The sequence below is a fragment of the Xiphias gladius genome, chromosome 14, assembly GCF_016859285.1.
Source record: "Xiphias gladius isolate SHS-SW01 ecotype Sanya breed wild chromosome 14, ASM1685928v1, whole genome shotgun sequence".
Taxonomy (NCBI): Eukaryota; Metazoa; Chordata; class Actinopteri; order Istiophoriformes; family Xiphiidae; genus Xiphias; species Xiphias gladius.
Genome location: NC_053413.1, coordinates 436,755 through 450,538, shown reverse-complemented (window position 1 = coordinate 450,538; position 13,784 = coordinate 436,755). Strand labels below are relative to the sequence as shown.

The following is a 13,784-nucleotide window of genomic DNA, read 5'->3' as shown; positions in this document are numbered from 1 at the left end:
CATGTTGGGTGAAAATAGTGTGTGAATGTTGTAAGCTGCATAAAATAACAAAAAGAAACTGAGGAGACCTAACCAAAACCAAAGGGAGAGAGAGTCCAGATTTATAAACTGGGAACACCAGGCCCAGAGCTCTGTTAGTTTTGTAGTTAGGTAATTAATTAGGTTTGTAAAAGTTTACAGCCTGTTATGCTGTTATGAAACAGCTAAAAAATAAATTTATAAGAGTATAAAAATAAGATTTGACTGACAAAATGCAAGTCGACTACGGGGCTTCGAGACTGATAATTAAACTCAACATTGTTTAGGAGGAGGCCCTTATATTTATTGATCCACACTGACCATGGGGCCTGCCAGTCCTATTGCTTGTGAGTGGTCTCACCTTGAACCATGTAATTTTTTTCTTGCCTTCCACTGTGCATCCACATAATTAAAATCCAAGGCTAATCATTTTCCATATTACAGATCTGGACAGTTTCTTTATTATCTTGGTTCACAGTTCACAGTTTTGAATATCCAGTTAGTATTTTCCAACTCACTGGATTGGAAAACTAAGTTAGTGGTTACTGAGGTACCAGTAATTTACAGATCAGTTGAAATATTCCCTCCAACTTGTCTATTGATATTGTCTTTTTGTGAAAAAACACCTGGAAGCATGTTGGTTCATGGTCCGTGGACACCAGCCACCAATTCACAGCTGAATGAGTTGGCATGAATGACTGAGCACAGACACACACTGGCTGCTATAGTGGCAGCTCACTAGAGGGCACACATGCAGTTCTGCCCATCCATACAAACTGAGTTTAAGATAAGAGGAAGTTGCTTTCAGACTGACACAGACTCTTGAAGGGGGGGCTTGCCCACTTGCAAGTTTGACAATAAAACTCAGAAAGACATGCTCTGGCTTGTGAGTCTTAATTAAATAAGAATCGCCAACACAATCACGCTTTCATTTACAGTAGGTTCCTGACAGTATTGTACAAGCACTGAGAAGCCGTTAGCCTGTTGTAAAAAGTCCTGTCACCTTCATTCGGGCAGGCATAGCTATGAGGCTGAGAGGGCCTGGCCCCCTGATTCTGATATTTTGACTCAGGGTATTTGCAGATACCAATCTGATTCTACTGCTCTCTTCTTCTGAAATTTGACATCTGTATATCTTATTGTGTGGAACTCTTTGGAATTGTTTTTATGTAAGGTAACATTAGGCCAGGAAATGCTGTGGCACTAAGGACTGATAATAAGTTTTGGGAATATGGATCTGAGTAAGACATGCATAGTCTTAAATAGTGAGAACATACAGTACAACAAACTCTTGGTATATCAGTCTCACATCACATTCCTACTGTTATCTTTTCAAACAGAGCCATCACACTGGCAGTGACATGATTTACATCGTATTTGTATTTCCATGAATCAGAAATGCTTGAGGAATGTGTCATATAAGAGCATCCCATACACTGTCCAAAACACACAGACAGAATACATTGACAAACAGTATTTTGCTCTGGAAACTTTCATAGCTATTGTCAAACTTGAACCTTTCAATCCGTAGTGGTCACTGTGGCCGCCCCTTTATAGAGTATTTTAATATTGAGCAAATCATACACTATAGGAAATGGGATCACAATCAAATTGACACTCAATAGAAAGTGAAACATTGTTTACAAACTAATACTCAGAAAATACCATTATAAAGCAATAAACAACAGCATAAGGGATGTTGGATACTGGCACATTTGATCTCAGGGTGTTTTCAGACATGGACCAGAGTAGAGGTGAAATGATAAATCAATCAACAAGAAATTAATTTGCAAATATTTTGATAATTGATTAAGATTTAGTACTTTTTTTCATCATATGTGAATGCAAACTGAGTATCTTTGGGATTTGGAATTTTGGTCAGATAAAACAAGCAATTTGAAGCCACATTGGGCTTTAGGGAATTTAAAGTGAGTATTTTATGATATTTTATAGATTCATTGATTAATTGAGAAAAAATTGGCAGATTAATGAATAATGAAAACAATCTTTAGTTGCAGACATTTACTGAGTTCTGCCTAATTGGTATGCCCAGAATTGATAAACCAGATCCAGTCGGAATCAACAGCATATGGCCATATTAATTTTAATTAGGCTACCTGCTGACACTGCAGAAGTCGGCAGTGGCTTAGATGTGTAGGACAATATCATGTCTATGAAAATTCTCAGTCATCCAGGTCATGGTATTTCTAAGTGCAATACGAAAGCAACTGGACATGCTTGAGGTTATGATGAGGTATCTAGATGCTTCTAGAACTGAAGAGGCCTTTCAGATAAGGGGTGACCGATTTCAAGAACGTGAAACAAGTCCAGTTGCCTTTGTATTGCACTCAGAGACAATATCATGAATTTCAGAATTAAGGCTTTAAAGTATTAAAATGTCCAGTTACTAGACATCATTATTCCACTGTATAATGAAACATGTCTTAGCCCTGCATGTATTTTCTTACATTTAGACTTTAAACACATAAATGAACCTTTTTCAGACAAAATGTTTTAATTTACCAGCTCTTTGTTTCTTTATCAGGATGATTGAACTGGTCACAAATTAATCTTCTTAAAGACTGTCTGGCGCTAGGAACTCTTTGGTGTCACAGTGATATTTTCAAGAACGAGCTGTGGTTAACTACCTAAAATTTTCAACATAACTTTTTTTGACTTTCTCACCTTGACCTACCAAGACTTAGGTAATGTTATCAGATATACGTAATCACTACCAATGTACAGGTGAGTTATACAGCACATACTGTACATAGAGTATGATTATCAGTAAACCTAAATGTTTCTTTTACCCTAATAAATAGACATGGTTGTGTAATGTATATAGATTGATATAGATTTCTTTATTTGTTCTGGTATTGAGTACGTTGTTTTTTTTCCCTAACCATTATTACTGTATTTTCTGTATGTTTCCTTTCATTATCTGCCTCTCTGTTATTAAAAGGCTTGCAGTAGTTTGCCTAAATGGGGATCTCAGTTATATGAAAATATAATAATATGGCTGATACCACATACACACACACACACACACACACACACACACACACACACACACACACACACACACACACACACACAGCTCTTTTACATAGAAGAGCCAGTAATAAGATTAGAGAACTGTAAAACAAACTGGGAAAGAGACAGAAGAATGGGGAGGTGCAGAGGGTCATCCATTTCCCATTCACAATTGGATCATACAATGAGACAAAACAGCTGATGGTGGGTTATGGCTGCAGTCTGCGCGTACAAACACACATACACGTATGTAGGGCTTTACAGATTGACACATGTTCAGAAAATTGATACAACAGTTCTATTTGACTAATTTGATACAAAAAACTGATTTGAACCATATTTATTTAACAAGTCATCACAAATTAAAACCGATTTGACACAATTTGTCAACAAGTAACTCTCACTTAACTGTGTCCTACCACATGCTAGAGGCATGTGGTTTACTGAACTGGCTCACTGGGCCCAGGTGTCCAAGTGGTCAGGATGCCCCTGGTTCAGAGCTTCTGTAGGATTTGACAATTAATATTTCTTGCTGGAAAGTAAATCCCACAACCACAAAGAGACTCAAAATGACCACAAAGAGACTCTAAATAAGCACAAAGACACGCAGAACCAACATAAAGAGACACAGAATGACAACGAAGACTCACAGAAAAACTACAAAAAGATATAGAACCACCACAAAGAGACAAAGAGCCACCACAAAGACATGCAGAACCACAAAATAGACAGGCAGTGCCAGCATGAGGAGACACAGAGCCACCACAAAGAGACAAGGAACCACCACATAGACAGGCAGTGCCAGCATGAGGAGACACAGAGCCACCACAAAGAGACAAGGAACCACCACATAGACAGGCAGAGCCACCACAAAAAGACATAAAACCACCTCATAGAGATGAAGAACCACCACGAAGACATGCAGAACCACCACAAAGAGACACAGACCCACCACATAGACAGGCAGAGCCACCGTAAAGAGTAACAAAAAGACCACAAAGAGATGCAAAATTACCACAGAGACATGCAGAACCATCATAGAGAGACGCAAAAAGACTACAGTTGAATTCTGAGTCATTTTCGTATCTATTGAGAGTCTAAACAGACTCACCATAACTAGGAATTTGCGTTTCATTAAGGCAGTCACACACTGTGTCCCTGGTGCCACAGCCTCTGACGTTCTAAAAAAGCTCCAGGGTTTACTTCCATCACCCCCCTCCTCCATTAGAAGAGTAATAGTACACATGAGAACAAATGACACAGTTCTTCAACAAGTTGACCAAATCTGATTTTAACCATCTTTTTAATTTCCTAAGACCTTCTGGAAAGTCTGTTTTTATCTCAGGTCCCATTTCCACAGTAGGCCGCAGCACTGGTTGTTTCAGCAGACTCCTTGGTCTTCATACTTGGTTGCTTGTGGAGCTCAACCTGTGGGTTTTATTGACAATTTTACCCTGTTCTGGAAAAGGTCTGTCTCTTTTTAACACCCAAACAACTCAGGAACTTGGACGCCTGCTGCCAACATGTGGCATATGGTGCTGTGTCATCCACATGATTTACTGCTTACGTCTCACTCATGCCCACCGGAAACCTCCTCTTCTTCTGTGGTTCCACCTCAAAATACTGACCTGGGTGCTAGCACATCCTACTATCCTTCCCTCTTCCTTCACCAGTTCATCTTCCTATTAAAACTGTTGTAACAAATAGGGTTACTTGCCCACTTTGCACCACTAAACAGGTTAAATCAATAAATACAATCTTCAGTACAGAAATTGTACCACTGTCCCACCAACAGCCATTGCTTCTCCATCAATCATGTCACCCAGCCGAATTACACTTAAAATTGCCCTTTTCTATGTGAGATCGCTTACTAGTAAAACTTTATTTGAATGATTTTTTTCATCTACTAACTTAGATGTTATGTTTTGGTTTGTTTTGTTTTGGAGTCTTGGTTATGAACTCTGGATCACTACCAACTTGTTGATCTGTGTCCTCGACGCTATGATTATTTTAGCACACCCAGGAACAGTAGTCACGGTTTTGGCCTTGTTAGCATCCTAAGGAAAAAATGCCATCAATTATGGCATAGTATAGTATAGTATAGTATATAGTATGCTAGTTGAATTGAGAGTTGTTCTTTGTGGTGATTTTAATATTCATGTTGGTGACTCCGGTAACATTCACGCTGCTGATTTTTAAAAACATCACTACATTTTATGACCTTAAACAGTCTGTTTATGGATAAACACATAACTACAGCCATTGCTTGGACTTTGTTTTTACCCCGGGTGTGAGATTTCCCATTGTGGAATCAGTAGACGTGAGTGTATCTTACTATAAATGTGTAGTTTTCACTTGTGAAATATTGATAGCGTTAACACTGTCCAACGCCACTCTTTGTACACTCTCACATTTTTAATGAACAAAGTGTCTAAAGGGTCTGTAAACTTTTTAATTACCATGGACCACTCCCATCTGAACAATGTCATACCAACAAATTGACAAATTGTTTTAACTCTGTCTGTGTGTCCATATTGAGTAACATTGCTCCTCTTTAAGTCAGGTCCAAGCTTACACAAAGAAAGCAGTCTTGAATAAATCATAGTAATGGTAGCTGTAAGTTGGAGTGTAGAGAAGCAGCGCGGCGACGGAAGAAATCAGGTCTCCAAGTACATTATGAGGTTATGAAGTTATGTATGGTAAAGAATTCAAGAGCACAATACTTCTCTGAACCTATCTCTGCCCATCAGCATAACCCCAGATTTTTATTTAAGACTGCTGATCAGCTGGTAAATCCGAACCCTCCTTGTGCTTCAGCTAAAAGTGATGCTGATTGTGAAAAGTTATATTCATCTTACTTCATTGATAAAGTATGTATGTCCATCAGAGCTTCTGTTACCCCTAACGGTAAATACTCTAATGTCTACCACCCACCACAGAATACTTTAAAACAATTTTCTCCCATTTCCTTGTCTGAGTTTTTAGAAATAGTATCTCCTATGAAAGTGTCTTCGAATCCAATTGATGTATTACCAGCAAAGGTTTTTTTTCTCAGTCATTGAATTTATTGGGCCCTGTCTTCTGTCAGTTTTTAACAGTTCTTTATCTAATGGTTGTCTCCCAGATTACTTAAAAACCTCTTGTGTACAACTTTTAAAAAAGAATAAACAAAACTTGGGCTGGATCCTACCCTCCCTCAAGATTACAGACCAATTTCCAAGCATCCATTTATAAACATTTTTTTAGAAAAACGTGTCCAAGCAATTTCGTTTAACAAAAAACAGTGACAGTTTTGAAAAATATCCGTATGGCTTTCGCAAGCATCATAGCACTGAGACTGCCCTTCTTAGGGTGACTAATGACGTTTTAATGGCTGCCAATGATAGGATGTGCTCAGTCCTTGTTATTCTGGACATTAGCACTGACTTTTACAAAGTCAATCACAGCATACTGTTAGGCAGGCTGAGGCACTATGTATGAATATCTAGTACAGCTTTAAAATGGTTCTCTTCATACCTGTTACACAGGAAGCTCCATATCTCCATTAATAACCACGTGTCATCTTTTGCTCCTGTCAAGTATGGTGTCCCTCAGGGGTCAGTTTTGGGACCAATTTTATTTTGTCTGCACTGTACATGCTTCCATAGTGATGGTGTTTCCTTTCATTATTATGCTGATGACAAGCCTTTAGAGCCACGGATCCTAACATCCTGAATTCAGAACATGACTGCCTATGTAATGTCAAAAACTGGATGTCACAAAATTTTCTGCACCTTAACTCAAGCAAAAAAGAGATCATCATGACTGGTTCTAAGCAGATAGCTAAATAAATCCTGCCATCTGCTGGTTCCCTGTTGGAACTAATCAAGCCTGTTGGAAAGTATCTTGCTGTTTGATTTGACTTGAACAAAACTTGTGAAGTCTTATTTTTATCATCTTAGAAATATTTCCAAAAAACAATCTTATTTTATCTTTCAGACACAGATACCATTTTACATGGCATCAGCTCCTCAGGCCTTGACTATTGAAACAGCCTCTTCACCTGCCTCAACCAAAAATCTATTAATTGGTTCCACACTGTACTGAACTCAGCCGTCAGGCTTTTGGTAAGATCCAAGAAAAGTGACCACATTGTGCCTGTTTTAGCCCCCTTGCACTGGCTCCCGGTATGTTTGTCAAATTGATTTTAAGATCTTACTGTTGACATTTATTGGTCTTCATGGCCTTTATCAGTTCCTGTTATCACCGTTTACTGAAGAAAACTTAAAAATGTGATGATTCTGAGGCAAGTTCAGCACTTATAAGGTGCTTCTTTTTCATGATTTCTGCAGATTTATGGATATCTATTCACAATGTAGATACTAATGTCCTTGAAAAATGTAAGTCATGCTGAGTTTAAAGATGTGTATTAGGGCTGCATGAATCTGGAAAAAATTAGAATCATGATTTTCTGGCTTAGAATTGAGATCAGGATTCTATCTCACTTTTTTTTCAATGTAAAAGTTTCATGCAGTCATTTACTTGATACAGAAGGAAATGCAACAAAAAATATGATGGTGCCTGATATAGGACCAGCACATCAACTTTGGAAAACAGGAAGGGAACGCTCTTGTTTTTAGCTTAAATTCAACAGCTTCATGAATCTGAAACTAAACATAAAAACAATCAAATTCAGTCTCACCTACTCTTACTTACACAACCTTTGAACAAGTATTTTTCTGTGTTTTCTGTGCATAAGATGATGAGAGAGGGGAAGTTGTTGCCGCAAAATTATGTACTTCCCACTATTCTGTCTCCACTGTTGTTTGACGTTGAGTGTATTGAGCAAGTGCAACGTTTGAAGAATAGTTGCAGGAGGTCGTTGAGTAGTGCTTGTCAGGTGTATTAATAATTTTCCTAAATCCCTCGTTTTACACAGTGTTTATGGGAGCCATACGTTTGGCCAAGTAGTAAGTGATCGCCTCTGTAATCTCCTTGTGCCTATGGGAATTTGAAAGTTATGGTGATGTACTGTGTAAGGTTCCCATTAATGATGTCTGTATGGTCGGGCGAAGTTTAACGGGATTTGTGGTAAATTTGTGGTGTTACCCTGTGGTGCTGCTACTATAGGAAAACACTGCTTGCAATTCACGTGATTTTGACTTTCATCTTCTTGTCTGAATTCGAAAAACTTCCATACCTCAGCATGTGAACCTTTTTTTTGATATGCGCACAGTGGGGTTGGTAAGATTCCGCATCTTGTTCTAACAAGAGTTTTCTTCCGGATTCATTTTGTCATTTTTATTTGTCATTTTTACACAACTTTTCTCTCACACTGTATTTGTGTTTCTCACTTTCTCTCACTGGGATTATTTATCTTACTGCCGGTTTCTGCTGCCCTGGATCATGTGGTGTAATGCCACATTGTCATTTGTTGAGGGAAAAAAGTAGGGGTACTTGTTTTGATGCAACTGATGTCCCTAGTGAAAATGCGGCAGAATCGTTGTCATTTTGAGATTGCGTTTTTACTTAAACTCTGATATTTTCACTTCCCCTAACTAGACTTGTTAAATAGTCTTGAAAATAGCTTGATGAGCGGGTACAAGAAAATCCTGAAGGAAAGAAGCTGAAAGAAAAACTGCCAAAGATGAGCCAAAAGTAAAGTCAAACAAAGACAGAACTGCAAAGAGTTCAGGTACCAAATGTGTCAAAGAGCAAAAATTGCCAAAGAGATCTCACCCAAGTGTAGAGTGTGTTTCTCTTTATCAACTGGATATTTTTGCAGAGCTGTAACTATCCTCCAATTAGCATCTTCCTTTTTTTGAAAAGACGGGGGAAGGAGGAGCTGATTTTGAAATAACTTACTATAGGGAGATTAAGTTTTATGCGCAGAGATCACACACTTCATCTTTTCAATGTTGTCAATCAATAATGATAAACAGAAATTTTATTTGAGAGCATATTACAAAGAATAGGAAGAAAAGCATATAGTAATAATCACAGTACAGTAGGAATCAGTGAAAATCGTAAAAGACAAGTTAACTATCAAAATGATCTTTAATACTGATAATTGAGGAATAAGGGTTAAACAACAACTAATTCAGTGAAGTACTGTTGTACAGTGTAGTATTATAACTAATATATATATGAGGGAAGATGATCAGAACCAGGGGGTTGAACTACCAGAAGGCAGCATTGCAGATGTTCAGGACAGCTACAAATACCATGGGATCCCGCAGGCAAATGGGAACCTTGAGGAGGCCGCAAGGAAGTCAGCCAAATACCTACACAGAGTAAGGAAGGTCCTGAAAAGTTGGCTGAATGGGAAGGACAAGATACGGGCCATCAACACATAAGCCCTGCCAGTCATCAGATACCCCGCTGCTATAATAACCTGGCCTAAGAAGGAGATAGAGGCCACTGATATCAAGACAAGAAAGCTCCTCACAATGCATGGAGGGTTTCACCCCAAGTACAGCACCCTGAGACTGTACACTAAGCGGAACGAGGGAGGCCGAGGACTGGTGAGCATCAGAGCCACTGTCCAGGACGAAACAACCAACATCTAGGAATACATCAGGAAGATGGCCCCCAAAGATGAACTGCTAAGTGAATACCTGAGGCAGCAGAAACCTAATGATGCAGAGGAGGAGGAGGAACCATCATGGAGGGACAAGCCCCTACACGGCATGTACCACCGACATATAGAAGAAGTGGCTGATATTAAGAAATCCCACCAGTGGCTGGAAAGGGCTGGACTGAAGGACAGCACAGAAGCACTAATCATGGCAGCACAAGAACAGGCACTTAGTTCAATAGAGGCGGGGATCTACCACACCAGACAGGACCCCAGGTGCAGGCTGTGCAAAGATGCTCCTGAGACAGTTCAGCACATAGTAGCAGGGTGTAAGATGCAGGCAGGAACAGCGTACATGGAAGGCCATAACCAAGTGGCTGGCATAGTGTACAGGAACTTCTGCACTGAGTATTGGTCCCAAGGTTGCAATGGAAGACACCTCCTAAAGGTGGTTGAGAATGACCAAGCCAAGATCCTGTTGGACTTCCAGATCAAGACTGACAAACTGGTAATGGCTAATCAACTGGACATCGTGTTGATCAACAAACAACAGAAGAAGGCAGTAGTGATAGACGTAGCGATCGCAAGCAACAGCAACATCAAGAAGAAGGAACACGAGAAGATCGAAAAATACCAAGGGCCGAAAGAGGAGCTAGAAAAGATGTGGGGAGTAAAGGCAACAGTGGTGCCAGTTGTAACTTGAGCACTGGGGGCTGTGACCCACAAACTACGAGAATGGCTCCACCAGATTCCAGGTACAACATCTGAGGTCTCTGTCCAGAGGAGCGCAGTCCTATGAACAACTAAGATACTGCACAGAACCCTCAAACTCCCAGGCCTCTGGTAGAGGACCCGAGCTTGAGGAAGACATACCACCACCACCCATGGGAGGGGGGTGAGAGGGAGATTATTTATATATTTATATTTATTTATATATATATATATATATATATATACACACACACATATTCACAATCACCAAAATCACAGGTATCTGCAATGCATTTTAGGATACACAGGACTGCAAAGATATAACTATCCATTGTCACTGGGGTGGAATTGTTTTACATACAACAATGTTGTACATATTTTTTGTAATTGCATATCTTGTACCTTAATCATTTTATATCATATGAACATGCAAATTGGACTACATCTAATAAAAAAACATTTGCTGAGTAATATTAATGAGATTGCTGAATTGTTAAACAACTGATTCACATTGATTTTATGTACTTTAATCAAGGAGAAAATAACAGCATATGCCCTTAAAGCATACGGCCATAATTCACAACTGAAGTCTAGCACCTTTATCTCAGAGTGAGAAAGACAGAGAGAGAGGGTCGAGTATCTGTATGGATTGAATTCAGTGTTTCGTCCTCCATTCCAAGGAGGTTTATGTTGTTCACATTTTATATTATTTGTCTTGTCTTTTATATCGTTCCACAGGTCAGTGACCACAAGGGTGATAACAAAAGTTCACGTCCTGCTGTTAATTGTATTATCAGAACCAACTTCAGTTTCTCCAGGTTGAGGTTGGTTGTGCCAGGTCTGATGTATGTTACTTTTGACACATTTATAATAGGTTGAGAAATTCATCAAAGTCCCGAGCATGTCTGAAGAGTTTATTATGAAAAGATGATGACATCACTTAGTGGGTCCAGAAAGTCTGCAAAACTTTAATCAAGACCCACCGTTTGTCTCCTAGTGGTATTTGTTAAAGAAGGGGTGTCCTCACTATACCAGATTAAAATTGTTTCCTATATATCCCATTACTTCCTGTCTCCCCTCCCCCGATCTTAGCACCATACACATGAAGGAAGGATTCTCCAAAAGTTTTCTTCAAACTGGAACTGCAAGATTCAATCTCCTCAGAGAAACCATCAAATTACCAGTGCTCTCTCGTAGTAGTAAGTGTAAACTAATGAATAATTATGAATTAAATGATAGAGTTTAAATGAGGCTACATGCCTGAATATGCAATTAATACTTTATATGAAGATTTCTAACCCTTTAACCCTGACTCACAAAGTTTACCAAAAGTTTATTTATACGTCAGAGTATATCTAATTGGGCTGAAATGTTTAATAAATGGATGTTTCCAGACTTAAATCTACAGGAAGGGGTATTATTAATAAATTGATTTGATATCATCGCCAAGCCTTTCAGCAAGCCTGAAGCCTGTCCCATAATGAAATGTGTACACAGTGTCTCTGTGTCAGAATAACCGCACCCACTGACTGAACTAAAGGACACTTTTGTGATGTGGTACGGTGTGGCTGAAAACTGCTAATGTTTGTACCAGCATGTGAGTCTCATCCAATTTGATTCCATCACAGTAACACATTAGACCTGATTTCAACTAATCAAGAGCTGCAGGGCAGTTTATTCAGGGAATAACTTGCTAAAATAAAGATGAGACAAACATAAACTGGTGGACGAAGAGTAAATACTGACTAATACAACTTTGGACTTAATGTACATTTTAATACCTATAGTCTTTTGAGAATACTGCCACCTGTTTAATTACACAGAATTCAACTGTTTGGGCAGACATGCAGTCAGTGAACCCGTGTTTGTGCCTCATCAGAAACTGCAGGCACCACCATTCTCTTTGAAATAGCGTGGGCGGACAATGGTGTGTGCATAAAGTGCTCTGTGGGACAGGTCTGGGACTGATTTTGTCTCATAAATATTGTAGAGAGTCTTGTCAGTGACAATCCTGTGTGGTTTGGTAACTATACTAAAATGAGAAATGTCAATCTCAAATAGCAACAAGAATTAATGTTTGTTATCAGTAGGACGGCAGTCTGTTGTGATGCAATATTCTCTTTCTGTCAATCTATTTCTGCTCTCTTCTCCTGTATGCAAACATATATGGTATTGTTTTCTTCCATGAAATATAATCAGTTAAATGACAAGATATTCTGGTATGATTGTTTAATACAACATGGGTTGTATTGGTTGTCTGTTGCAAACCTGTATCATCCTAGTGGCACGGTTAGGTACCTCATGATGATGTAACTGTGTGCTCAGCCCACTTAGAAGAACTTGGATGAAATATCAGTGATGATATCCGTCATATGGATTATTTACAGGAAGTGGATGCAGGACTCGAAGTTGGCGCCTGCTTACTTGAATGAGAATAGCTCGCCCGGCGCATGAACCAAACAGGTTTCTAGCTTCTGGGTTTGATTCTGTGTTTTGCAACCCACTGCACATATACATTAGTGTTTTCCCCCATCCTGCTCAGCTGACTTTACACTGTGTAATGATGTCACGCCAATAAAACTCCCTTTTTCTAGGCTCTGGGAAAGTTTGGATTAAGATATTGATAACGAAAAAATTGAGAAAAGTGACTTTGATTGTAGTCGGAGGTGTCCTATCTAAAGTTTTATGTACATTGCAATACCATGAGATGCTACTGGGAGAAATTAGCAGCAAGGGTAAGTGGTGGTGCCATGTCTAGCTCTCTTATACATCCATGGCAGAAACTGGTGGGGCCCTTGCTGTGGGCTCCTGTTCTGCAGCAGCCTGTCCACCTTAGTGCCTGCTTTTGTGTTGCATGTCTATAACACTACCCTGTGCTTGGTCCACTTGTGTTCTCTGCAGTGGCCAACCGCAGCAGAGTTAATTTGCAAGCTGACCCAGACCAATCTTTTTAGGTGGTGTAGTTGTAGTTGTTTGGTCCACACCTGAATTTTCTTAATAGTCTAACCAAACCAGACCAAATAAGGCAGAAATAAATATGACTGCTCTGAAATTGGTATTGATCCTAAAAACCATAATCACCTGACATTCATGTGGAAGGAATGGAAGCACACATCAATACGTGGCTGGCAGATATCTTGGAGTAGGTGTTAAGGCACCAACTAAAGCTCAATTTGGACCAGACTAGGCTTCAATTCCCCTATCCAAGACCTGTCATCACCATTGACAACACCGTGGCAGTGCTAACTCAAATGCTGAGGAATTTGCAGTGACCCTGACTGACAAACTATCATTCTCTCCAAACATAGCAGCAGTAGGTCCTGTTGATTCCTCATTTACAACATCAGGAGGATTCATCCCTTCCTCACCAGGCAGGTGGGCCAGGTGATAATCCAGGCACTTGTCATTTCCCACTACTACTACATTCCCACTCCTGCATCTCCCTCCTTACTGGACCCCATGTGTC

General features: G+C 39.5%; 1 protein-coding gene across 5 annotated transcripts in view; it reads left to right on the top strand.

The window, feature by feature from the left end:
• The window catches only part of fam110b (family with sequence similarity 110 member B), a 63,781-nt gene that overhangs the window by 24,401 nt on the left and 25,596 nt on the right, over positions 1–13,784 (top strand). Inside the window, exon 1 of one of the 5 annotated variants that reach the window (XM_040142924.1) lies at positions 11,469–11,517. The exons of the other annotated variants lie outside the window; for them this stretch is intronic. The gene's annotated coding sequence lies outside the window, so the exon portion shown is untranslated. Of the gene's footprint in view, positions 1–11,468; positions 11,518–13,784 lie in introns of those variants that run through there. 5 annotated transcript variants of the gene reach the window in all.